Genomic DNA, 26,110 nt, shown 5'->3' with positions numbered 1-26,110 from the left:
ATATTGGCCCTGTGTCTTTCAAGAAACCCTGAAACGTGCACTAGAAAGAACAGGCCAAGCTGTGTTGCAATAAAATTATAAAACATAGCTGATCTGGTCTCTACCTCAATGATACCCTCCTGTCCTTTCAAGGGCATCGGTGCAACAGCAGGGTCAACACAAGGATCACCAGTGATAGATATATTACAATGCAATACTATACTAAATACACACACTGCCCTGTTTTTGATCTTGTATCAGCAATACTGTGTACAACAAAGATTCATTTTTTTCCGAACACTTTTATTGAGTTATCATTTGTGACACAGGCAAATTTGCATTCATATAAAAGTAATCAAACTATATTAACATAACAAACATTATACTATTATACTTCACATATATTGCTATATATCATATAACCTAAACAATGTTACTTAAATTATTCAATTCCTGCCTTTTTTTTTTTTTTTTAAATAAGACACATCGTTATTAAACCATCACTTACGACACAGGGAATCATATTTATATAAATGAAAACAAACCACACCGACACAATCCTAGTTGCAAGCATTTTACATCACAAACCATACTGACACACTCCCAGTTGCAAACATTGTACATCACTTATAATCTACCCAATCTTTCTCACTCAAACATTACATAGCTCATTTTTAAGTCCTGCCACCTTTTAAACCTCATTCCTCCCTTGTATGTATTGTTACCACAATTCCCATTTTTTCCTATGTAGTTTGCTCATACCGTTTTCTAAAGATCTCAGTTCCAGTTATATCTCCGTTACTATGTTCACTACTTCTAGTATAGTTGGTTTAGATTTTGATTTCCATTTTCTAGTAATTGCTTTTTTGGCAGCCACCATTATTAGACACAGCAAGGCCTTACCACATCTAGGCAATTCTGATTCTGTATCATAGCTCAGAAAAATCATCTCCCTCATCAGATTAATCTGCCCAGTCAGCATCTCCAACAGTGCATCCTGCAGGGAATCCCTAAAGTCCACCAACCCACCACACTCCTAGAAAATGTTCCAAATTACCTCTGTCTACTCCGTCACAGTTCCACCATTTGCGGTCTGCCTGAGGAAAATTTCCCTGGAGTTTACTTGGGGTATAAAAATATCTATGTAAATATTTCCAGGCTAAAATCCTAAATCTTCTAGATTTTGTTGCATATTTGGGAGACATACATATATCCTCCCATTGTTTCTTTGTGAATTGCTTATCCAATCCTTTCTAACCTCCTCTGAGTTATCATGCAATATTGTGTGGCACCTATGAATATGAGTGCCTCTTTCAGTCCTTTCATGCTCAGGATCAGAGTTATTTTGCCATTAATTAAGGACAGAGCTCAGTCAGCTGTATGTAGATGTGTGTCTAGAACCTATTAGTACCAATAGCAACAGGTCAAGTAGAGAGCAAGGAGCATTTTTCCCTTTCTTTCATTTTGCAACGGAGAGTACAGTGAGTAGTACCCCCAGCATGACCTTGTTTGCAAAAAGTAAAGAACACTTGCTTCCTTCTTTCTAACTGAGCTGTACCTTCCTAATTTTCTTATAATATATCCTAGTCCATTAGTAACATCAGTTTGCTGCAACACCATTCAAGGTCCCTTTTCAGATGCAATTAGTAGTACTTTGGGGCAAAAGTAATAAATAACTTTTTTCCAAAGACATTTGTAGGTTGTTTACTGAAAGCATGAAGAGCAGCAACACTTTCTGAGGGTCATCAGATTCTGTCTGCAGGAATTTGGAGTACTGCTGAAAGCATCTTTTGATTCAGATGGGAGGGTGAGTCTCTTCTTCTAGGATTAAAGCCATGTCAGATATTTTGCACAGTCCATGTTGAAGAGGTAGGCTCAAAAGCTTGTACTCCATTTTTGCATAGATGGTTAGTAAAGGCATCACATGAAGCCCAGCTTTATTGTTCTCCTTGGTTTGAGCAGTAGAAGAATAGATTTGTAGGTAGTTACTAAGCATGGGCTGCAGAAGGCAATTGAGGAGAATATCCCAATTGCCCCAAGTTACAGTCTGGTCAAGCGACTTGCTTAAGGTCACACAGTAGGCAATGAAGGCTGAGGGAATTGGCTCATTCACAACTCGTAATCTTAATCCTCAGTGCCAACTGCCAGGTCACATATACTGTGTAGCACTGTCACCTCACAGCAAGGGTTCTACAGTACATCTCTTGCCTGGGGTGCCTTCTGTGTGTCTGCATGTCTCCCATATGGCTTTTCTTAGGTGCCGCAGCTTCCACCCACATTCCAAAGAAGTGGTAGATAGATGGGTGACTTCTAAATTGTCTGTGTGTGAGTGAGATATGGAAGAAAGCCCAGGCAATCTACCTCCGTTCCGTACTTTCCTAGTAAACTCTTTGGATGGCAGTGGCTGTTCACGGGGTTGCTCTAGTTGTCACTTGAGACTGAAAATGTGGATGATTGTACACTGTACATGTTGTGAACTTTTAAACTGTAATAGATGGTTTTAGCAGGTTATGCGAGATTACCTCCAGAGATGATTATAAATGTGTGTTTGGGAGTCGGGCTTTGCTCAGACTGCTGACTCCATTTGTATGGCACAGAGACTGATGTTTTACTTAGAAGAATAGTTGTAATATAACCCTTAAAGTTTTAACAGTTGGACTAGAGTGAGGATGAGTAGTAATTTAGTGGTGTCCTCTTATTGTGTAGACATAGCACTGAAGTAAAACCAAGTTTTTATCTAAAGGGTGCCATCCTGTAACATATATGTGAACCAATGTGCGTTATGCTGCTAAACAGCAAGTTGTGTAAATATTCTGTATATCCTGAGTCTGTATACGAACATATTCTAATTTACCATGCTTTTTAATGTTGGCATAGTACCTCACCATCTAGTCTGTTTTTTTTTTTTTTTTTTTTTTTTTAATTCTTCTGGAAACATCAGCATGCTCTGTGCCAATTTATTAAAGGCAGTTTCCAAAAAAAACCCCATAAGTGAATCGACAGTACACAGATTAACTTAGTCTCTGAGTGAAGTCCCACTTGTTGTAGGAGGGTGTTCCACCTGCATCTTCAGAATATGGTCAACTTTGAGGTTATTAAATCTCCGGGAAATGGGAAAACACTGACAGCAATGATCTCAACATAGGCAGATTTCAGTCAAATACTGTAAACGTGATCTGTTGAACTTTCTTACATTCTGCACCACAGCTTGGGGTGCGTTCACTGCCTTGCTGCATTTTCCTCCCGCTCATTCCAGGTGTATGTGGCAATATTTTAATTAGAATGTTTCATAAAATACTGATTTTTGTATGATATTATTGTAAGTTTAGTGAGCTTTGCCATCAAAGATATCAGTGTATGGGTAGCATACAATGTCTGTCCAAATGCACCCCCCACTATCTTTATGTTGACGTCACTGAATAACGTAGTATAAATTATACGGGCATACCATTAATAAAATGTTTATGAAACTTATGAAACTGCAGTCATAATATTGGTATGATTGGGTGGAAAATGCATCATTGCACTTGGGTTGGTAAGTACTATGATGTACTGAAAGTGTGGCAGAACACTTTTTTAAATATCTTATGCTCACTCCTATTCATAGTCTCTTCTACAATATAACTGAATTGTTTTCTTCTGAAAAAGACTTGAGGAGGTCAAACAGTGAAACATTAATAAATCATCAGTTGTGCTCTGTTTCATTGTATCAGGCATGTTTAAGTTTGTAGGTTCTGTGAATATAGTGTCTGCTGCATAGTTACTTAAAGGGAGTTAATGGTTTCCATGATGTAGATGCCTGTGAATGTTTATTTTGCTGTCTCTCTTGCTTTTCCCTACTGGCTTTATAATTCTTATCCACTTCACTCTTGTGAACAGTGTACATCATTGGGTTTCTGATCATAACCATTGTATTATGGGTTTGAGACATGGATGCCAAGAAATTTGCTCTCAAGGTGAATCTTGGAATCCGTGCTGAGAACACAGTTTGTTATGATCTGAGACACAATCATGAATCTTTGTAGTGCATCGTACTTTATCTGTTCCATGTGCTACCAGTTACAAATAAAAAAAAACATTGTAGCAGTGGGAAGTGTTTTACCAGATTTCAAAACCCTTGATTCCCAAAAGCTGGTAAGACTTTGGAACTGTTGAAGACGGCCAGCAGAAACAGTATCCCTTTGGAAAACAAGGAGCTTCAAAAGCCATTAGACACACTCTTCTGCCACAGTTTTGTTTACAAGTGTGGCCGTTTGGAAGTTTTAAAAGCTTTTAAAGTCTGTTTCACCTCCAGCCACTTTTCTTTGCTGGATGGAAATGTTGGTATCATGAGATCCTATTTGAAGAGTGCTTAGGTGTGCTTGGGACTCACACTAGGAAAGAGTTTAGCATGTTTCCATTTTTCCTCCAGTATCCAAATGTAAACTCAATGCTCCATGCATGTTAACTTTTTTTCATTAAAAAGGCAATTATTTGACCAGTCTTTGGAGCTGAAATTTTATAACACGTAGACCTGAATTCTGAAGACTTTTGCAGTATTTTCTGTGGTTTCCTGATGTGCTCTTCCTAGGTTAGCAACATATTTCTATCATATTCCTATTCATGGGGTGTGCACACCTCCTATTAGCATATGCCAAGGCATTGTGTCAAGCTGAGATTGTGCCACTCTTGTTTGGCCCTCATCCATTGAGAGACCATAGCTAGCAAGAAGAGAAACAAAGCCCTACAGTGTGCAAGAACTAAACTTGATTGACTTACAAGAAAGTCCATCCTCAGCCATAGAAGAGCAGGTCTGAACACTTCCAGATCAATGGATATCGATAATATATATATATACTCTGTATGTGCCTGGAAAGGTAGAATTCTGTGCACTTAAAATTAAGCTTCCTGGTAGGCCAATACCAGGAGTATGTATAAAAACAAGTACAGATGGTAGAGTCCTGAAGTACTGTGATACTGAAGGAGGCCAAGGTCCTTTAATAACAGTCATAATAACCCTTTAATAAAGCATGGACTGGCAGCAAGCCATGGAGTGGATGTTCACATTGGAGACCTTTCTGAATGAAGCTCCTGAAGCATCCATAATGTTGTGATCTTAGACAACAGCATTTTCCTGTGGGTGTTTATTCGGCTGGTGGTGCACAGTGCTGTTTACTCTACCGTTAGAAAGAATATGCATAGTCACAACAACCCTCCTCACTCATTGATTAAAGATGATTGAGAACTGTTCCACTGTCTGCAAGTGCAACACATAGCCCTTCTGAACCCAAACCACCAACACCCACACATAGCAACACTAACCCACATATGTGGAGGCCCTTAACAGTAACCTGCCCAAGCAACAAAGACCTCTGAAGCTGAAATCCAAACAAGCACCAATCACAACCAAAGTGTCACATAGCTCACAACACCAGTGTGCCACCCAACAACAGTCCCTAAGGCAAGACAATGTACCCAACACTTTTGTCATAGGTGACTCTCTAGTCAGGCACACTGATGTCCCACTCACCAGGCTGAGCAAGGAGAAAGTTACAGTCAGATGCCTTTTGGGTGCCAGGATCCACCACATAATGCATGAACTGAAGTCACTCCAGAACAAGTACAAATATGACTCTGCCGTTGTCCATGTTGGAGTGAATGACTTGAGACGTATCTCCCTGGACTACATGAAAAGAGACATGGAAGAGCTCTGGGATCATGTGGCCCAGGCAGGTATGACGCTAGCCCTGAGTAGCATCCTGACTTCACCCAGAATGATACCACAGTATAAGGACAAAATGATTGACTTCAACTGGCTAAGCCACTGGTGTCATTCAAAGGGGATCCAGTATCTGTCTGCCTGGGACGACATGATCGACAGACCACGATGCTTTGCCAAAGATGGTCTGCACCTGTCGCCCCTAGGATTCAGGTTACTGGCTAAAGCTCTTGCCACCCCTATAGTGCCTTTTTTAGGCAAAATTCAAAGGACAAACCCACCACCATAACAGGTACAAGCATGAAAAATCTGAAGGTAATGCTACTCAATGCTAGAAGTCTAAACCTCAAAATTCCCTCTCTCGAGGGACTCCTAAAAATGGAGAACATTGATATCTGTGCAGTAACTGAGACCTGGTTCAAGGCTCCAGAGAGCACCCCTGCAATACCAGGCTACAACTCTTACCACACTTTTCGGTCACCAAACCAGGACTGAAATACTAAAGGTGGAGAAGTGTCCATATTCACCATGGATATTCACAACACCAGGCTAGTTGCCCAACACAATGCTACAGATCACCCACCATGCCCCAAGATTCTCACTGCACCTTTCTAAACATACTGGAAAATATTAAGATACAACCAAACATCCTAATACTGGGTAATTTCAACTACCCTGCCATTAACTGGGAAAACTACTCATGTACCAACACCTTTGCCCAACAGTTCTTGGAATTCATAAATTCCAACGTCCTGGATCAACTAATCCTTAGTCCCACCAGGAGCTCCAATATCCTAGACCTGGTCATTACCAACATGGGAAATCTATGCTCCACACCTATGGTCACCCCCCTCATTGGTAAGGTCTGACCGTAAGCTAATCATCCTTGACATCCACATCCCACCCCCAACCCCCAGTAAGGAACCTCCATAAAAAACTTCTCCAAAGCCAACTTCATGCTACTCAAGTCAGAAGTGACAAACTTCATGACACCCATGCAGACGGGAACTGAAAGTTCGACTGCTGAATCCTACACTAAGGCACTGTACGAGCACATCTACTCGTGCATGAATTGTGCCATCCCCAATAGAACCAAGATGCTCTCTTCCAAACAAAGGAAGCCAAATCTGGTGGTCCCTTGCCATAATCAAACTTTACAACAAAAGGAAGAAACTATTGCAGAAAAGAAGAAAATCCCAGGATGCAAAATACTCCCTTACCAGCCTCAGTAAGAAGCTGAGATCCCTCATAAAATCCTCCAAAGCTAGTTACGAAAATAAAATTGCCAAAGATTCCAAAGACCAACCACAAGGCATTCTATAGTTATGTCAGGAATCTAAATGGCAATGCTCAGATCTGCAACAGAATGGCATTAAATATGCTGATCCCAAGGATATTGCCAATATCCTGGCAGATCGATTCTGCGCAAACTTCACCCCTCTCTCCCCCACAAAGGTCCCATCTCAATACCGAAAGATTGCCAAATTCTGGTAATAATGGCCACACAGGTAAAAAACGTACTCTCCAAAGCTAAGAATACAGCATTCATTGGACTAGATGACATCCCAGGCTGCGTACTACATGAACTGCAAAATGAACAGGCACCTCACTTAAGTGTCATGTTTAATCATAGCCTCACCTCAGGCTTCTTGCCCACTGAGTGACGAACAGCTGCAGTTATCCCACTCCACAAAGGGGGATCCAACTTGGATCCCGGGAACTACCGCCCCATCAGTCTGATGAGCCTGATCTGCAAGGCAATGGAACGTATTATCATGGAACTTATAAACAAAGACATTGGCAACCTTCAAACACTGGACCCCATGCAGTTTGGGTTTGTGAAGGGCAGATCCTGTCTCCTGAACCTGATTGACTTTTTTGAATTGGTCTCCAGAGCCATGGACAAGGGTAAGGTGGTCTACACAGCATATCTGGACCTCGCCAAGGCCTTCAACACCATCCCCCCCTCTGGAATCATAGATAAATTTACTAAGCTGGGCATTAATCCCTACGTCACTCGATGAATTGCCAACTGGCTTATTGACAGAACCCAGACTGTAAAAGTAGCCGACTACAAATTCAGCTCCATATAAGTGACAAGTGGAGTACCTCAGGGTTCAGACGTGGGACCGCTCTTGTTTGGCATCTACTTCTCTGAAGTACAGGCCAACACTAAGGGACTCTGGCTAACAAAGTTTGCAGATAACTGCAAACTGGGAGCCATTATTGAATCCCCAAATGATGTGGAGAGTCTACAAAAGGGCCTTACAGAAACAGAGGCTTGGTGCCAGAGCCATGGGCTCAAGCTCAATGCCAAGAAATGTATAGTTATCCCCTTTGGGAAAAAACATGTACCCGTGAATTACCACATAGGTGGCAGTACATTAAACACCGAAAGAGTGATAAGAGACTTAGGGACACAGGTGGACAGTGGTCTCACCTTCGATAACCAGATCATCACAGCAGTCAGGAAATCCTTCTGTGTGGCACACCTCATCACTAAGGGCTTTTCATCCAGAAAAAAAGAGGTCATTGTCCCACTGTACTCATCCCTCATTAGACCCATTATAGAATATAATGCCCTGTTTGGTATGTACCTCTCAAGACATCTGCAACAACAGGAAAGGCCACAGAAATACCTCATTAAAAGAATCACAGGCCTAAAGCAATGCCCTATGCTGGCCGTCTAAAAAAGCTCCACCTATACTCTTGTTGCATATTGTCTACTCGGGGGCGATCTCTGCTTAACATACAAGGCCATGTCAAACCCAGATCTGTTGGACATGTTACACTTAATGAAATCCCAGTCCCTCAGAAACACATGCTCCAGCGATCTAAACCTTGTCATCACAATGAGCAAAACATGCTGGAGGGATAGGTTCCTGGCACAGAGACTCCTCAGACTCTGGAATAGACTGCCCATACATGTCAAGCAGAGTGCCTCTTTGGCCCTCTTCAAAAGGAATCTTGATGATTGGATGAGAGATAGGAACATCATCCCGGGGATCATGTCTGTTGCCCTGCTAGATAGGGGTCTAGGGAAGTAAATACTGTGGGAAGAAATAGCCAGGGAATCGTTAGCCTAGGCTTGTATAGACCCTAGGGCTGATAGCCTAGTACTAACCTATGAACCTACGAAGTGATGCACCTTCTTTAAGGCAGAACTTGAGCTAGCGGTGCACATTCAAGTGTAAAGGGACATTCCTCTCCTGAATTCTTCCTCTGCAAGGAAAGAAGTGGAGTGACTAAAAATAGCTTGGTGCCAATTCTATACCTGTTTTGAGAGGGATGCCTGATCCTTGTGAAAGAGCAACTAGAATTCTCTACTGAGAGGTGCCTGAAACTTTGGATATCCTGCATGCAGAGATGAAGGCCACTGACCAGTGTCATCTGTATGATTTAATTTTATTAAGCACAAGTTCCAGGGAAGGTAAAAGGCAGATGAAGATGTTGAACTCCTTTAACGTGCTGGTTTACATATCGACTCTCCACAAGATCATGATCCGGAGGTATCAGAAAGATGTTCCTTAATTGTGGAATAACTGAAGTTTAAGTAGGTGTCACGACCACCTAAAGGTTAATGTTTGAGGTGACAGCAGAGAGTATCTGTCAGCTCACATATGGTACCATTCCACTTAAAGACCACATCTGATGAGCAGATGGTTTCCTGTTGGTTTTAAGGCATCTCTGGCAATTCAGGTGTGATTCATAAACTATTAACAAGGGAAGTAAATTATGAGTCCATCTTAAGGCAGGGGACACATTTCTTCAGTTGAGAAAGATGACTGGGTTGTCCTGGGGATAGTTTCCTACACTCATAAGGACTTGAACAAAAAAGCCTTTAAACAACTGAAGGGCAGTTGTGGGGAGTGTTGTCTTTCCTTCTTTTTTTCTGTTTTTTTGCTGAATTTTTCATTGGAGTGCATATTGAGAAGGACAGGAGGCTTACAGTAGTCTTCCTTGCCCTTGTACAGGGAGGGTCTCTGTGTTCATCAGTGGCGGTGACTAACATTGAGCAGCTTCCCTGCCCCCCGTAGAGGTGGTTACTGACTTGAAACTGTAGTTTTATTGGCCACTAGGGGTCATTTCCATAACTCCTTCATCTTCCTCTCTTAAAACCTAGTTGCCTCGTGGTTTGAGCGTCTTTTCAGGCTTGTTGGCTGTTGGTGAAGCACCCTCCAAGAGGAAAAAACGCTGAGAGAAGAAGGGAGCCACTTTTGAGATTTTAAGTATTTTTTCTCTGTTTATTTGCTAAGTTTTTCTGCATAGCTGCCTAGCTTGAGCATTTTCTGGCTTGTTAAACTTGATTTCTGTATTAGTAGCTGTATTTAGAGCACAACCAAAAGCTGTTTGCTGAATTTCCTGTTTGCACTTAATTTTAAATCGTTTTTTCTTAAAACTTGCATATTTTCTGTCCTTGACCTAGCACTCTTGTGTGGGGTCATTTACTGCACTGTTATAACTTGATATTACTTGTGAACGTCTGCTATCTCTGTAAAAAACAAAAACAAAAAAAATCTTGCTTTTTTCCCACTTTTCTGAGAGTTAAAAAGTTCAGTTACAGGCTTGCTGTTCCTGAACTGTTTGAAAGTTTCTGTGAGGCCATTTTTGCTTGGGCTGAAGGAGGGTCTCTGTGTTCATCAGTGGCAGTGACTAACATTGAGCAGCTTCCCTGCCCCCCGAAGAGGTGGTTACTGACTTGAAACTGTAGTTTTATTGGCCACTAGGGGTCATTTCCATAACTCCTTCATTTGTCCTCAGAGGAGTGGTTTAAGGCAGTAACTTGTAGTTTATTGGCCATTTTGGGTCATTTCCTGTCTTTTCCAGCCCCCTGCTATAAAGCACGCTTTAGCGCGATTTAGCCCGATTTAGCGCGGAGTTGCTACCGTTGCACACTAGGGCAGCGCCAGTTAAGCAGGTTTAAACTATTCGGGCTACCTAAAGTCCACTCTTCAAATTTTCCCTTAAAACTACCTTCCTCGAACTATACTACTGATCTAATCAGCGTATCCTATAATTAAAAAGATCATCTCTACTTGACTCCAAGTAGACTATTCTCTATCTGTTAAACGTAGCACTTGCTCCTACAGTACTTATTACCTTGATACGGCACTCTTGTCATAGATAGTACCCCAAAAAGGCAACCCCCAATTTCTCGGTCACCCACGTCCCCCGGAATCTTTTTAAAGTTTTTTTTGTCTATTCCTTCTAGCATGTCGAGGGATCAGTTGCTAGTGTCCTCTCCTGCTCAGCTGGTGAACCTGGGAATATTGAGGCAATGTTACAATTGCCTCATGTACACAGACAACCCTCTCCTCCTCCCACAAAACACAAATACATGCGAGAGATGCAACTATACGGCCAAACTGGAGGCTGAGCTCTCTCAACATAGGACTGGCAAGACAGTCAGGAGGAGAAGGTTACCACACACACTATAGATACTGTCTCACATAGTACCATTACAACCTCAAATCATACACATAAACACACAAAGACATACTCGGAGGCTCTGATCAAAAATCTACCAAAACAGCAGAGGCCACCAAAGCAGACACCCAAACAACCACCACCTCAGAACACAACACCTGCAGCACATAGACCTCACAGTCAGAGTGTCAAACAGTCACAGCCCTTAAGGCCAAACACAATGCCAGACACATTAGTCATTGGTGACTCCATAGTCAGACACACTGACGTCCCGCTCACCAGACTGAGTAAGGAGAAGGTCACAGTAAGCTGCCTGTCGGGCGCTAGAATCCGCCACATAACGCAAGCACTCAGGTCTCTCAACAGCAGGTACAAATATGACTCAGTCATTGTCCACGCTGGTGTAAACGACCTGAGACGTACCTCCTTGGACTACATGAAAAGAGACATTGAGGAGCTCTCTGATTATGTAGCCCAGTCTGATCACAGTCAGAGTGTCAAACAGTCACAGCCCTTAAGGCCAAACACAATGCCAGACACATTAGTCATTGGTGACTCCATAGTCAGACACACTGACGTCCCGCTCACCAGACTGAGTAAGGAGAAGGTCACAGTAAGCTGCCTGTCGGGCGCTAGAATCCGCCACATAACGCAAGCACTCAGGTCTCTCAACAGCAGGTACAAATATGACTCAGTCATTGTCCACGCTGGTGTAAACGACCTGAGACGTACCTCCTTGGACTACATGAAAAGAGACATTGAGGAGCTCTCTGATTATGTAGCCCAGGCAGGTATGACCCTGACCTTGAGCAGTATCCTACTTTCACCAAGAATGATGCCACAATACAGAGATAAGATGATCAGCTTTAACAATTGGCTTAAACACTGGTGTCATTCAAAGGGGATCCAGTGTCTGTCTGCCTGGGATGACATGCTGGACAAGCCACGCTGCTTCTCAAGGGACGGCTTGCACCTGTCACCCCTGGAATTCCGGCTATTGTCAAAGGCTCTTGCCACCCCATAGTGCCTTTTTAGGCAAGGCTCAAATTCTAAACCTACCACCCTAGAACACAAAAAGGAAAAAACTAAGGGTAATGCTGCTCAATGCCAGAAGTCTAAATCTCAAAATGCACGCACTCGAGGCCCTTCTCAGTATGGAGAACATCGATGTCTGTGCTGTGACAGAAACCTGGTTCAAGGCTCCTGAGAGCACCCCAGCGCTATCAGGTTTTACCTCATATCATGCGTTCCGGCCCCAAAATCCGGACAATACCAAGAAAGGAGGGGGGGTATCCATATTCATCAAGGACACCCACACCTCAAGACTGGTGGCAACGCACGATGCATCGGAGACCATCCAGGTGCAATTAACCATAGGCAAGACTGCTCTGCAAATTGTAGCATGTTACAGGCCACCCTCACAAACTCAGGAACCTCACATGGCCTTCCTGAAAACACTAGAGGGGATAAATGTATCACCAAACACCATCATACTAGGCGACTTCAATTACCCTAATATAGACTGGGAACACTACTCAAGCCCAAACACCCTAGCCCAAAAGTTCCTGGAATTCATAAACTCAAATGCCATGGAATAACTAGTCACCATCCCCACAAGAGGAGATAACATACTTGATCTCATCATCATGAACATGGGAGCACAATGTTCAACACCGGAGGTGTACCCCTCACTGGTGAGATCAGACCACAAACTAATCTCGCTGGAGGTCCTCATCCCACCCCCACCTGAAATAAAAAAGACCACAGTAAAGAACTTCTCAAAAGCCGACTTCACACTTCTAAAGACTAGTGTGGTCTCCTTTAAGGCCCCCGAGCCAGCGGAAAACAGTACTCAAGCCGCTGAATCACTTACAAATGCCTTCTACCAGCACCTGCAGGACTGCATGGATAAGGCAATCCCAAGCAAAACAAAGACTCTTTGTACCAAAGGCAAGCGTCCAGACTGGTGGACCCCAGCCATAAACAAACTCTACAACAAAAGGAGGAAGCTACTACAAGATAGAGCAAAATCCTTAAAAGATAAGACACCCTTGATCACTATAAGTAAAAAACTAAGAGCTCTCATAAAATCATCCAAAGCAAATTTCGAGAGAAAAATAGCTAAAGACTCAAAAGACAATCATAAGGCCTTCTTTAGCTATGTTAGAAACCTGGGAGGAAACTCTCAGATATGCTCAGAGCTAGTTCAAAATGATGTGAAGATTACTGATCCTACAGACATTGCCAACATACTGGCTGACAGGTTCAGTGCAAACTTCTCCCCTCCCCAAAAGGAGAGATATCTATACCAAATGATTGCAGCCCCCCAAACATCTCCAGCGCCCAAGTGAGAACTGCTCTCTCCAAAGCAAAAAACACAGCATCCATGGGACCTGATGGTGTCCCCGGCTGTGTGCTCCATGAACTCAATGGGGAATTAAACCCACAGCTAGGACAGCTGTTTAATCAAAGTCTTACCTCTGGATACGTACCCAGGGAGTGGTGCACTGCAACTGTGGTACCACTTCACAAAGGCGGTGCCTCCACCGACCCTGGAAATTACCGGCCCATTAGCTTGACAAGCCTTATCTGCAAAGCCATGGAGAGGATCATAATGGACCTCATAAATAAAGACATAGGGAATTTGCAGACTTTGGATCCAACCCAGTTTGGCTTTGTCAAAGGCAGATCATGCCTTTTAAACTTGGTTGACTTTTTCGACACAGTCACCAAAGCCATTGATGAGGGAAAGGCAGTCCATACAGCCTACCTCGATCTGGCTAAGGCCTTCGATACAATACCCCATTCGGGTATCATTGAAAAACTCATCAGCTTAAATGTCAACCCATACATCACAAGATGGGTTGCAAACTGGCTGAGTGACAGAACCCACAGGGTCAGAGTTGCTGGTGCCATGTCAGACTCAAAGCCTGTCACAAGTGGTGTCCCACAGGGCTCAGTCCTGGGCCCACTCTTGTTTGGCATCTACTTTTCCGAAGTACAAGCAAACACAGGAGGGTTATGGCTGACAAAGTTTGCAGATGACTGCAAACTGGGCGCCATAGTAGAAAACACATCTGACACAGATATCCTTCAGAAGGGTCTCACAGAAACGGATAACTGGTGCCAGAGCCACGGCCTAAAGTTAAATGCCAAAAATGCATAGTCATACCCTTCGGGAAAAACAAGGTTACCCTAGCTACCAAATAGGTGGCAATCCACTGAGCACAGAAGAAATTATCAGGGACCTGGGGACCCAGGTTGATAGTAGTCTGTCATTCGACACCCATGTAGCTAAAGTAGTTAGGAAGACCTTCTACATTGCCCACCTTATCATGAAGGGATTCTCATCTAGATCAAGGGAGGTCATAGTCTCCCTTTACTCATCACTCATCAGACCAATGATTGAGTACAATGCCCCATTCGGAATGTATCTGACCCGACACTTGCAGCAGCTGGAGAGGCCACAAAAGTTCCTCACCAAAAGGATAAAGGGTCTCAAAAATCTGTCCTATGCTAACCGACTGAAAGAACTCCAGCTCTATTCAGTCGCTTACCCCTTGCTCAGAGGTGACCTTTGCCTAACATACAAGGCCATGTCAAACCCAGATTTGATGAATATGCTTCACCTCAAAAAATCTAGATCCATCAGAGCCACAAGGGCGGGAGACTTAAACCTTGACACGGCTATTAATAGGACGTGCTGGAGGGATAGATTCATCACCCAAAGACTCCCTATGCTGTGGAACAAAATCCCGGTACATGTGAGGCAGAGCACCTCGCTGGCCTTGTTCAAGAGAAATCTTGACCAATGGATGGGAGATCGCAGATATACCCCAGGGATTACCTCAGTGTCACTGCTCGACAGAGGCACAGCAAAATAATGGGTATAGTTCCCCATACTAAAGGGGTGGCGTAAGCCACAAAACGATGGGCTAGGCTTGTAAATGCCCTCGGGCAGATAGCCTAGTATGAACCTATGAACCTATGAAATAAGAAGACATCATCTGACTGTTGCCCTTATAAACTGAGCAAAATTGGGCAGGACCATATTTTCCAGTATGATCCAAGATGTTAACCAAACAGAATTCCTGAATCCTTAGCTGTAATAGTGGACTAGAGCATTGTCTGCCAGTACATTCACTGCCCTTATATGTGATTGGCTGAAAGTGCCAGTCTGTTTATTGCCAATTACATTTTACCTGTCTGCATATGGGAGATGGTGGTATTATTTATTTATTTATTTTATTTTACATTTGTTGACCAGGCTAGTCTAGCTGGATACATATCCATTTTCAGTAGAGGCCCGGGGAGAAAAGCTCCAAACAAAAAGAAAAAAACACAATACATTTACATGTGAAAAGTATGTAGCATAACATAGAGACAGATAGATAAGGAAAATAATGCACTTACATATTGGTTAAATAACATCACAGCATTGTCTAGATAATCTTGAACATAGATTAAATTGTGGGCTGAGGGGTTAAGTTAGTGAACTCTGGGATAGGGAAGAGATGCAGGTGGAATGAGACGTTTGAAATTAGTCTGGATTAGGACATGGACATGACCAGTGAGACTTGAGGAATTCTTTGAGGTGATTTTTGAATTGATTAATCGAGGTCATGAGTCTTAGGTTAGTTGGTAGGGAATTCCAGAGCTTTCCGATGGAGTTGTTATAGAGAGCATCACCACCTGAGTTATTAGATTTAATGGTTAGTACCTGGACACAGTTTGCCGACCGGAGGGATTTTAGGTTGGAGTAGGGGGTCAGTATTTTACTCAGTGAGGGGGTTCTATCCGGTTGGGTAATTATTTTAAAAGCTTCAGTGAGCTGGTTGAGTTTGAGAAGATTGGGCAGTTCTAACCAACCGAGTGTCTTTAGGTTGAGGCAATGGTGAGTACGATATGGTGTTCCTGTTACAAATCTGGCTATGTGATTGTAGGCAACAGATAGCTTGTTGAGCTCACGCTTATTGAGGAACGAAAGTACTGGGGAGGCGTAAAGGAGGGTGGAGAGGAGATGAGTGCGAGCAATGGTTAGTTTGGTAAAAGGGGTTAAGAAATTCTTTATTCTATACATTACGGACTTGATGGTTAGGTTAATGTGATTATCAAATTTCAGCTTGTGATCAATAGTCACACCTAGTAGTTTGGTATGAGAGACAGGCTCTATGATGGTTCCATTTGTGGATACCACATGGAACGTGTTGTCAGCATTTGGAGGTTCTTTACCAAGGGGAGTATTTGCAGAGGGGAAAAATAGTAATAATTTGGTTTTTGTGGGATTAAGTATTAGTTTCAGTTCAGAGAACCATTTTTCAACTAAAGTAAAACAGTTTTGGGTCATTACTTGAAGTTTCAGGAGGGAGGCGTCAGAACAGATTAAGGTGGAGTCATCTGCATATTGAATGCAGGTATTTTTGGGGATGACTGAGTGAAGATCATTTATAAAGACTGAGAAAAGAAGAGGACCGAGTATAGAGCCCTGAGGAACACCAATGGTGTTTGGAAGTAGGTCCGATAGCCTGTTTTGCCATTGGACAGCTTGTTGCCTGCCAGAGAGGTAGACATTAAACCAGCTTATGGCTGGGTTATCAAGATGTAGGGTTTCCAGGGTGTGAAGGAGTTGCTGGTGATTAACCATGTCGAAGGCCTTCGATAGGTCAAGAAAGAGAGCAGAGGATATTAATTTATTATTACGGTTGTTATTGATAGAGTCAACAAAGGAGAGGAGGGCAGTGGTAGTACTATGATGGGGGCGAAATCCGTGTTGAGTATAGGACAGAAGACTGTTAAGGGTGAGGTAGTGAAGGAGTTGTTTGTGAACACACCGTTCCATGACCTTAGCTATTGGTGACAAAATTGCTATGGGTCGGTAGTTGGAAGTTTCCGTGGAGGTTCCTCCTTTGTGAAGAGGGATGATATATGAGATTTTCCAAATAGAGGGAATGGTAGTTTCAGTTATAGTTCTGTTAATCAAGATTGATATGGGATAGGCAATGGCATCTGACGCTATTTGAAGGTATTCCGCTGGGAGCTGGTCGGCTGCTAGAGTGGTTGGTTTTAGTTTTTTTAAGAGGGTGCATATATAGGAGGTAGGTACAGGTTGTAAGTTAAAGGGTGGGTGAGCTGGGTCTTTGGTATGGGTTACAGGTAAGGAGGTAGTGGTAAGCTGATTGGCTAGGGCCTGAATGGTCTCGATAAAAAAAGAGTTAAAAGCGTTGGCTATTTTCTCTGGTTCTTTCCCAATAAGTTTCTCCGGAGTGGGGGTAGTAGATTTACCTGGATGGAGGAGGTTGTTAAATCCAGCCCAGAATTTCTTTGGGTTATTCTGGTGTTTATCCTGGAGATGACAGAAATACTGTTTTTTATCTTGAGTAGTGGCCATTTTAGTAGTGTTTCTAAGCTGTTGAAACTTGATGCGATCTAGTGGAGTTTTGGTAGCTCTCCATTTATCCCAGGCTTGGTTCAAGTTTAATTTTAGATTTAGTTTCATTAGTGAGCCAAGGTGCTATCCGCTCCTTGGTTCTGATTTGTCGGTTTGGGGCGTGGGAGTTGAGTATCTTCAGGAATGTGTCATTAAAGTAGGTGACACTCTCTTCTAGGGGTAGAGTTTTTAGGATGGACCAATTACAGGATTTGAGTTCTGCAAGGAATAGATTTGGGACAAATTTCTTCTTGTTCCTGACAAGTCTATAAGTGGGAGGGTTAGTAGGTGGGCACTTATGTTTTAGTATATAGGTTATAAGGTGGTCACTGAGGTCATTGGGAAGGGTCCCTGTGGTATAGTTGTGTGTGTCTTTGTTGGTAAGAATCCAGTCAATGATGCTCTCTTTTTGCTGAGCATTGCCATTTCTGGTTGGAGATGAAATATTTTGGGAGAAGCCATATAAGTTAATGGAGTGGGGGTTTATGAGTGAGGAGTAGTGGGACCAGTTGATGTTGAAATCGCCTAGTACAATAGTTTCTTGGGGGTAATTGGAGGCTAACCAGCTGAGCATTTGCTCAAGGTTTTCTGAATTATTCCCAGGTGGAATGTAAATTACAATGAGATTAATGCTTTTTTGGGTGTTTAGATTTTTAGGGCAATAAGTAGTATCACCTTGCTTATGTACCATCAGTTATGTAACACAAGCATGCTGTGATTTTGTGGACTGTTTCTGGTCTATAGAGGTCACACTGGAGTCTGTATTAGGATATCACTCCACTCTGATGGACTGTTAAAGGCAGAACCCTATAGGAACAAAGTAACTAGAATCCATAGTCTTCCAAGTGCATAGCTTAGTATCTCTAAGGACAGACTTTATGTTGGGATGACCCAAGAGCCTTCTTGCCCTGCTTTAGATGCTTCCCAGGATAAAGTAGAAGAGTGAGAAGATAGGACCTGGAGGATTTTGTCAGCTTGAGAATCTCCTCAAAAGAAAATTTATCGAGAAGGGAACCAATAGGGCAGGGAAGAATCAGAGTTTCTGATTTAGAGGCAGAAGCATCTAGCTCCTCCAAGTCTCCTTCCCAGTACACTGAGGGAACCCCCCCCCCCAACTCCAATGTCACAGTAGGTAAGCCCACACTTAATGTGTAAGCAGTCCAGCATGTAATGTGAGATTTTTCTAGAGCCAGGCAACAAGTTTGTCATCCAAAACATTGCTGGCTGGAATTGCTTCTACTGGAAATGCTTTCTACAGAGGCCATCTCCAGGCCTGTTGCTAGTGTCATTCTCTTATGTGATGGTGTGTTCCTGCATGTACAAGGACAGAGCCTACAAAAGTGCAAGGAAGTGATGAACATCTGTTATCTAGGTCTGTCCCCATAGGCCTTAGAGGCACAAGAGGATACAATGGTGTCTCAAAATTCTGAGTGTTCTGTAGTCAGACTAGGCCTGGGAAGGTTCTGTCAGGCAGTAACTGTATAATCAAGCAGTTGGAGCAAGATTTATGGCTATAGACATTTACTGAGCTGCTTCATGAAGTCCAAAGGTTGATTCCCTTAGCCTTCCTTTGCCTACCTGGTGACTCTGAGGAAATCAGTGCTGTTGGGCCACTGATAGACACACATTTGCATGTAGTGGGCTGGCCTTATTAACAAATACAATTAAAGTATGTTTCTTGGTCTCCTCTATGACTGCTGAGTCAATAACTAGGGCTTCAAGGGTAGTGCTGCACAGGAGCAGATTAGATGAAAGCATGTTCTAGAAACTTCCCCCACCTGAGGAGGTCATGGATGATGCATGTGTCATGAATCTCTTATCAGTCAGTAATGGCCAGGACTCCATCTCCTACTAGACATGATGGAGCTTACAGTATGTGAGGTTATTTGCTGAGTCGACTTCTGCAAAATGATGATGTGACTGGCAGGCATTCATCTGTGTCAGTAGCCTGGGACAGTGAGAGGAATTCTCCTGCTGACCACTGTTTTGGGCAGCACTGTGTCTTATTGGTAAACTCTCTCCCTGAAAGTTCTTGGGTTCAAATCTGACTGCAGTCATTATGTTGGATCTTCAGGATGCAAGTTTAACTTCAGTGTGTGGAGTTTTGCATATTCTCATGTCTACATGGCTTTTCTCTGTGTTTGTAAAACACACTGGTTGATTGACTATGCTAACTTGTCCATGTACCTGTTGCTGTGTCAGTCCTGGCTTATGATCTAACAGCAGCAGGAATGCTTGGAAGGCTTGGTTTCTATGCATTGAACAGGAAAACTTTTCCATGGCAAACTTTAGTATCAATATCCGAACTGCATGATTGGAAGAAAAGCACTGAGCGATGCAAGAGCCAGCTGGGCACTTTTAGCGTTATGCAACTTGTACAGCTGCACTTCTCTTTTAAAGTTACAACAATGAACTTGGTTGACTTAAGGCCCTTGAAAATGTAGAGCTGGTAGTAGAAATTTAGTTACCTGCATTACAGAAATTTGTTTGTATAAACTATTTTCTTTATATGTTGTTGCTGCCGCACATTTTGTTTACATTGAGCGCACTTCATCTGGCACCCTTATTTTGAGCTTTTCTGCACATGCTTGTGTAAACTGTCTTAGATCAGATTGTCTCTCTCTTTTTTTCTCTGACATTGTGTGACTATGTTAAGTAATAGAGGAGGGTGCAGTGAGATGTTATTCCCCCACAAAAAAATGCTCATGTTTTTTTCATTGAGTTGAAGCTCCAGCCTGTTTTGTACATTTGAAGCTTCAGATGATTCTGTCATGGAAATGTGGGGGAAGCCTTATTTTGTGTTTTGTTCTCACACCTTTTTTGTGTTCAGACATACCTTAAATATTCCATTAAACTATATGTACACAGTGCTGTATGCCAATAAAGAACATAGAAATAAGTGAGAAGTATTAGACATGGGATGCCTTCACCAAGTTTTAGTACAGACTGTTTGGAATGGCAGAATCACATAAGTCATAATATCCAGTAACTTTAGAGATCTTTAAAGGCATTCCTATTATATTGTTGAACAGCTGTTTGAAGGAAAATCTGCAATGATGAGAGTTCTTTGTCACAATTAAGAATATAACGTGTAGGACATTTATCCCAGAGATCTGTTGCAGGTGTTAAAGTTTACAAGTAAATAATAGAGTTTTACCTTTGTCTTGAGTCAAGAATAATGTTTCAGGATGTGCTAAGTACTTGTTTATTCCATGAACAGTGCCGGGAGACTGCCTGTCAAGATTTTCAAATCAGTCTCTCAGAATAAAGAAAAGTTCATATTTTATACCTTTTCTTATCAATTTCATGCACGTAGAATTCTAACATTCCATAGCTTTTAACAAACAGTAACATTTCTAAATATTTGATGCCCTTGTGATTCTTGCTTACAGCTTCATGTGAACACTTGACAAAAATGCCTTTTTAAAGCACAGATGACCTGGTCTAAGAATTTAACTTTTGACCTTGTAACACTCAGCACCAGTACATACTGTTTTACACACATCGTTGCAATGATTTATCCCCCCCAACCTGAGAAGGCCAGAGGGGACATTCTGAAACCAGACTCTTTAAACAAAGTATAACATCCCTCAACTCCTTCAGATCTTCCCTTCCCTTCAATTATCTGTCAATCCACTATAATTTGCTAATAAAGAGAATGCAGTTGTAAGGTGCTTGAAATATAAAGCTACTATTTATATGAAACTATATTTTGCATAATCATTCATCTACTTTGCCTTTTGATTTTAACATAAACATTCTCAACATTTTGACTCATTTGTGAAGAAACTGCAAGTTAATATGCATTTTGTGAAGAGTAATCATGAGACATAATATTTTCCATTAACAGTTCTCCCCCTTTTAACACCATCAGTATCATGCAACAGGCGCAATTATATTTTAATTCTTCTTAACTTAATAAAATATGCTTCTGCATCAGGCAAGTATTCATCGTCTATTGACTGGTGTTTCATTAACCATTAGTTGATTATGAGATACTTTTACAAGTGGCATTGCATGTGCAGATGAGGTTAAACATTTTGTAATTACAGCCTTTAGAACAGAAAGTAGAAGAATAATACCAATTATTGCAATGATACCTTGTCATATACTAGTTCCTAGGTAAGCTTCCAGAATGTGTCCACTGCTAAGATGTGCTGACCAGGTCCTTGGCCCTCTGCTCCATGAAATTGGCCAACTTTTCTTCATCATGATAGTCACTAATCTAAGAACAAAAATGACTTCCTATGAGGGTAGATGACCCCCCTTTGGCAGCTTGCATTATGTTGAGTGACAGCCGATTTTGTAGTATCACAGAATTTGTCATTTTTTGATTTGCTGTCCTGATGTGATGTGTAGTATGATTTGCTACCTCCTTAAGAATTTGAGCATGCATGGTGATTTTGAGCATTGTCCTTTGCGCTCTATCCCCAAGGTAAAGATTTGAAAATACATGCTTTTCCCAGTAAATTGTCCATTTATTTCTCAGTCTGCCTGCTGGAAAGTTCTCAAAATGTTGAATAGCAGGAGTAATGTAGCCCACAAAACAACATCCAAACAGGTTTGTAGGTAACCATGGGGGTAGGTACCTTCACCACAAATGTAGTAATGATCCTCTATCTTGCTTATGCCACTCCCCTAATCATAGCTTTTTAAGTGTAAAGTGTTCAACATACTTTCACGTCTAGTGTCATTGCATGTGGTGGTTTTCACTGGTACAGTTCGATTTATGGCATAGCATCTATCTCCACGATTTGTGGTTGCAAGCTGAAGAGACACAACCTTTGAAAACTTAGTCACGTTATGCCAAGTTAGATTAGTGTCACTAAGATCCTTTTCAAATGTCACCTGTGCTGCAGGGATTGGAATCATGGGAATCCCCACCTTAGAATGATGAGGTATATGTGAACAGACCCAACAGTTTGTCCCATTTAAGTCCACAGTGTGTTGTCAAAGAATCAACAGAAAACTATTTTCTCATGACCAGTTTATAAAAGGAAACGGCATCAAAAACAAAGCAAAAGTACCTGCTGTCACTGGATTCATCGTGGACTGCTGTGATTTTCTCTCTTAATCGTTCACTGAGGCAGATGATTCATCCTTCGCACTTTTGATCTTCGTTTGCTGACAAAGATGATTTGTCTGGGGCCTCTACACACCAAGTCTTCTTGCAGTGTGAAGAATGTATCCTCATTGGTAGTCTTGCACAGCGGATGGCAATGAAAGTTGTAAGTAGCACCTGGAAAGGGCCTTTTCACTTTGGATTTGAACAGTTCTTTCTCTGGGAAGCTTTAACATAAACCCAATCACCAGGCTGCAGTTGGTGACAGGGATGTTCAGGGGGTTGAGGAAGAGCTTCTCGTACAGTTCTGTGGTACTGCTGTGAGAAATGAATAAGTTTTGTGCAGTAAGACAATATAGCATCATCTGGTAGAGTTAATTCTTTGACACAGGGAGAGTATCTGGGAGGGCCATGGGTCTCCCCATTAATATTTCATATGGGCTCAATCTCTTTGTAGTATTTAATGTACTTGTCATACATATTAACGCTAAGGGGGGGTGCCTTTGGCCGTTAAAGGTTTACTTCAGCACAAATCTTTGAAATCTTATTTTTAAGGGTCCTATTAACCATCTCTACTAAATCCATATGATTATTGATGGTTGGGACAATGAAGACTCAACTTAGTATTAAAAATCTTGTGTAGCCCTTTAGTCTGGGAATTGTTAAAATGAGTTCCTTGGTCACTATTGATAGCATAAGGTACACCAAATCTAGGTATAAATTCAAATACAAGTTTTTTTAACAACTGTTACAGAATCTGCTTTGTGACATGGGTAGCCTTCCACCCATGCAGAAAACATGGAAAACACCACCAATAACAATTGTCCAGATGCCAAAGGTCCATAATTTACAAAGTCCAGCTGCACAGTAACAAAAGGCCCCCAAGGTGGTGATAAGCCTGCAGCTTTAAGATTTAAGTTTTTGCTAACATTATATGTCAGACATACTGTACAGTTGTTAACATACTGAAGCATCAAAGAGACATGAGGGGCATACCAACTTTGGGTAATTTGATTAAATAAATCTCTTACCTGCATGGGCTGTTAAATGATATGTCCTTACCAGGTAAGGTAGCAAGGAGGTAGGCGCCACCAGTTGGCCATCGATATGTTGCTATGACCCATTGGCAGATTTACTGCATCCATCTTTAAGCCACCTCTGAACTTCTCCCTGTGATGCTTCAGCTTGGAGATGTAATACTTAAAATCAAACATCATTGCTGTTAGTTTTGCAATATCATCACATGAAAATTTTCACAAAGTCCTTCTACAGCAGGAGTGTCCAACCCGCGGCCCGCAGGCCGCATGCGGCACTCAGAGCTCTTCCATGCGGCCCGCAACCCTTAAATTTAATTGAAATTTAACTTTTTTTCCGTGTGTTTACACGTCCGCGTACTTCTGCTGTTCTGCGCATGTGCCAACTTTCTTTTTTCATACCAGCGTCTTTCCGCTGGTATGCGCATGTGCGAAAACACCGTTCGGTCGTTTTTTATATTTGTGGTAAAGCTGAAGGAAGGAGCGAGATCGTGGCGGAGAGGATTTATTTTATTTCAGAGTACACACTGACTACACTACAACATAGTAAAAGGTAAGCTAAGTAATTTTCTGAGTTTATGCAATGCAGACAGCCTACTCATCTCAGAAATGTGCAGCATCCTAACCCTACCTAACGTATCACAAATGATTACTAGTATAAAATTAATTTCACACACATGTAAGCAGCTTTACATGTGCAGACTTAGATAGTGAGGAAAGCTACTGACGATGGACGAGTTTCAAACTGGAGAAGAGGTAAAGATGAAACTGTTAATCTCGTAAGGCGGTGTGGGGGGTTTCATTGTCAGACGTTACCAAATTCTCTGATTCTGCTGTTCTTTATTTTTCTTTATTTTTAACTGAAAGCCATTTTGTCTTTCAAATGCTTGACATTATTTTCTAAAATGCGTTTGTTTAAGGTTGCTAAGTAACTTTTTTGTTTTCTGCTGAAGTCAAGACTGCGTGAACTGTGACATGGGGATATTGTCAAGCGTGAAGCAGCAGTAACATATTACAGGCATACAGACAAGACTTAGTAGCTGCATTGGAAGCTGTGTGTAACCATATATTGCTATCTGTTGCCCTCTCACTCCTTCAGTATCTATAAACTGTTTCTCCTGATGTGTACCTTCTGGACGTAACCTCTCAAACTTCAATCTGTAAAACGTGGAGCATCCGCTCATAATGTAGAAAAGTAGATAAAATGTGTAACTCTTGGTATCGGCTTCAGCTAGGAAGGTCACGGCACGGTTAATGACAGTTTCTTCATAGTCACAAAATTTATTTTACTGACTTGGTTATGACTGTATTGTGTACTGAAGCTGGTCGTCAAAAAGTATTTACACTTGATGTCTGACAGATCTTTTTAATGTGGAATCTTTATAAGACTAAAAATGAAAAGTGCTCCTGAGAGTTCGAGCTAAGGTTCAAAACAATTCATTTTCTAGCGTGTGTAGTAAAATGGAAGCCTTCAAGGAAATGTGTGTGTTAATTTATCTTTGCTTATGGGAGGGGGTGCAATTGGTGCGGAAGGAGAGGGTGGTGACCCCTGTCATCTGTTCAGATGTTCGTAGAATGTCTGTCTTATTTTTAATCTTTTCCCCTCTATAAATTTGTCATTTTCTGGTAAATCAATGAGGATTAAGTCGCTAAATGGTGACATACACTTGAGTTTCAGAGTTCATATCCTTCAGGAAATGCATCCTAACTCAAATCCTGTTCTAGCAACTTTCTAAGTTTATAAGAGCAGTTTTTAAAATTTATCCTTTTGGGGCTTTTTCCACTTCATTTTAGGCTTTACCAGATTTCTTGCCCTATCAGGTTTTGTGGTATGGGGTGGATGTTGGGGGGGGGGGAGTGGTCATGATAGCTGGACACAGCAACTGTATGTACAGTATAATAAACATGCTTCAGTTTTTATTTTCTGTCTAGTCTCTGGGGAAAAAAAGATTGTTTATTCTGTAAAATTATGCACAGACCACAGGTTGGAGACCTTCTACAAAAATAAAGAACTGCCTATGATCACCTATACCACTCACCTGTGAACATTGAAAATCATAGAAAAAGGCTAGAAAGAGAAAAAATGTATTTTTCAAAATAAAAGTTCTTCACATACTACATTTATTTTAGATTTGTTAACCGGGGGTGTCTGACTGAGCCGAAAAGGCCCTTTTTCAGCAGAGGCCTGGGGAGAAAAGCTCCACAGAAAAATTACAGATACATTTAGTTATTTAGACATGATCAGTATACACACAAATTACAAAAAGACATGTTTTTACAGTGGTATGCAGCACATCAACAGTTACAGTGGAGAGAACAAACAAAATATTTAAAAATAAAGTTAATTAATAGATTTGTGGTCTTCAGCTGAAATTTGGACCATGGGTAGAATACATACATTGTAGATTAGCCAGTGTTTGTGAGTAAGACTGAAAACTATTATCAAGTACTCTAGGTTTAGTATGTGTACCTTATCCAACTAC

At 41.7% G+C, this 26,110-nt stretch overlaps 1 protein-coding gene across 1 annotated transcript in view; it reads left to right on the top strand.

Annotated features, from left to right (window-relative positions):
- Nucleotides 1–26,110, top strand: part of PPP1R14C (protein phosphatase 1 regulatory inhibitor subunit 14C) — a 987,390-nt gene that overhangs the window by 647,389 nt on the left and 313,891 nt on the right. The gene's annotated exons all lie outside the window — the stretch shown is intronic.

Source organism: Protopterus annectens, chromosome 1.part0 (assembly GCF_019279795.1).
Source record: "Protopterus annectens isolate FY-2018-M chromosome 1.part0, PAN1.0, whole genome shotgun sequence".
In the NCBI taxonomy this organism is placed as follows: domain Eukaryota; kingdom Metazoa; phylum Chordata; order Ceratodontiformes; family Protopteridae; genus Protopterus; species Protopterus annectens.
The sequence above is the reverse complement of the archived record's forward strand: the minus strand, read 5'-3'. Positions and strand labels throughout refer to the sequence as shown.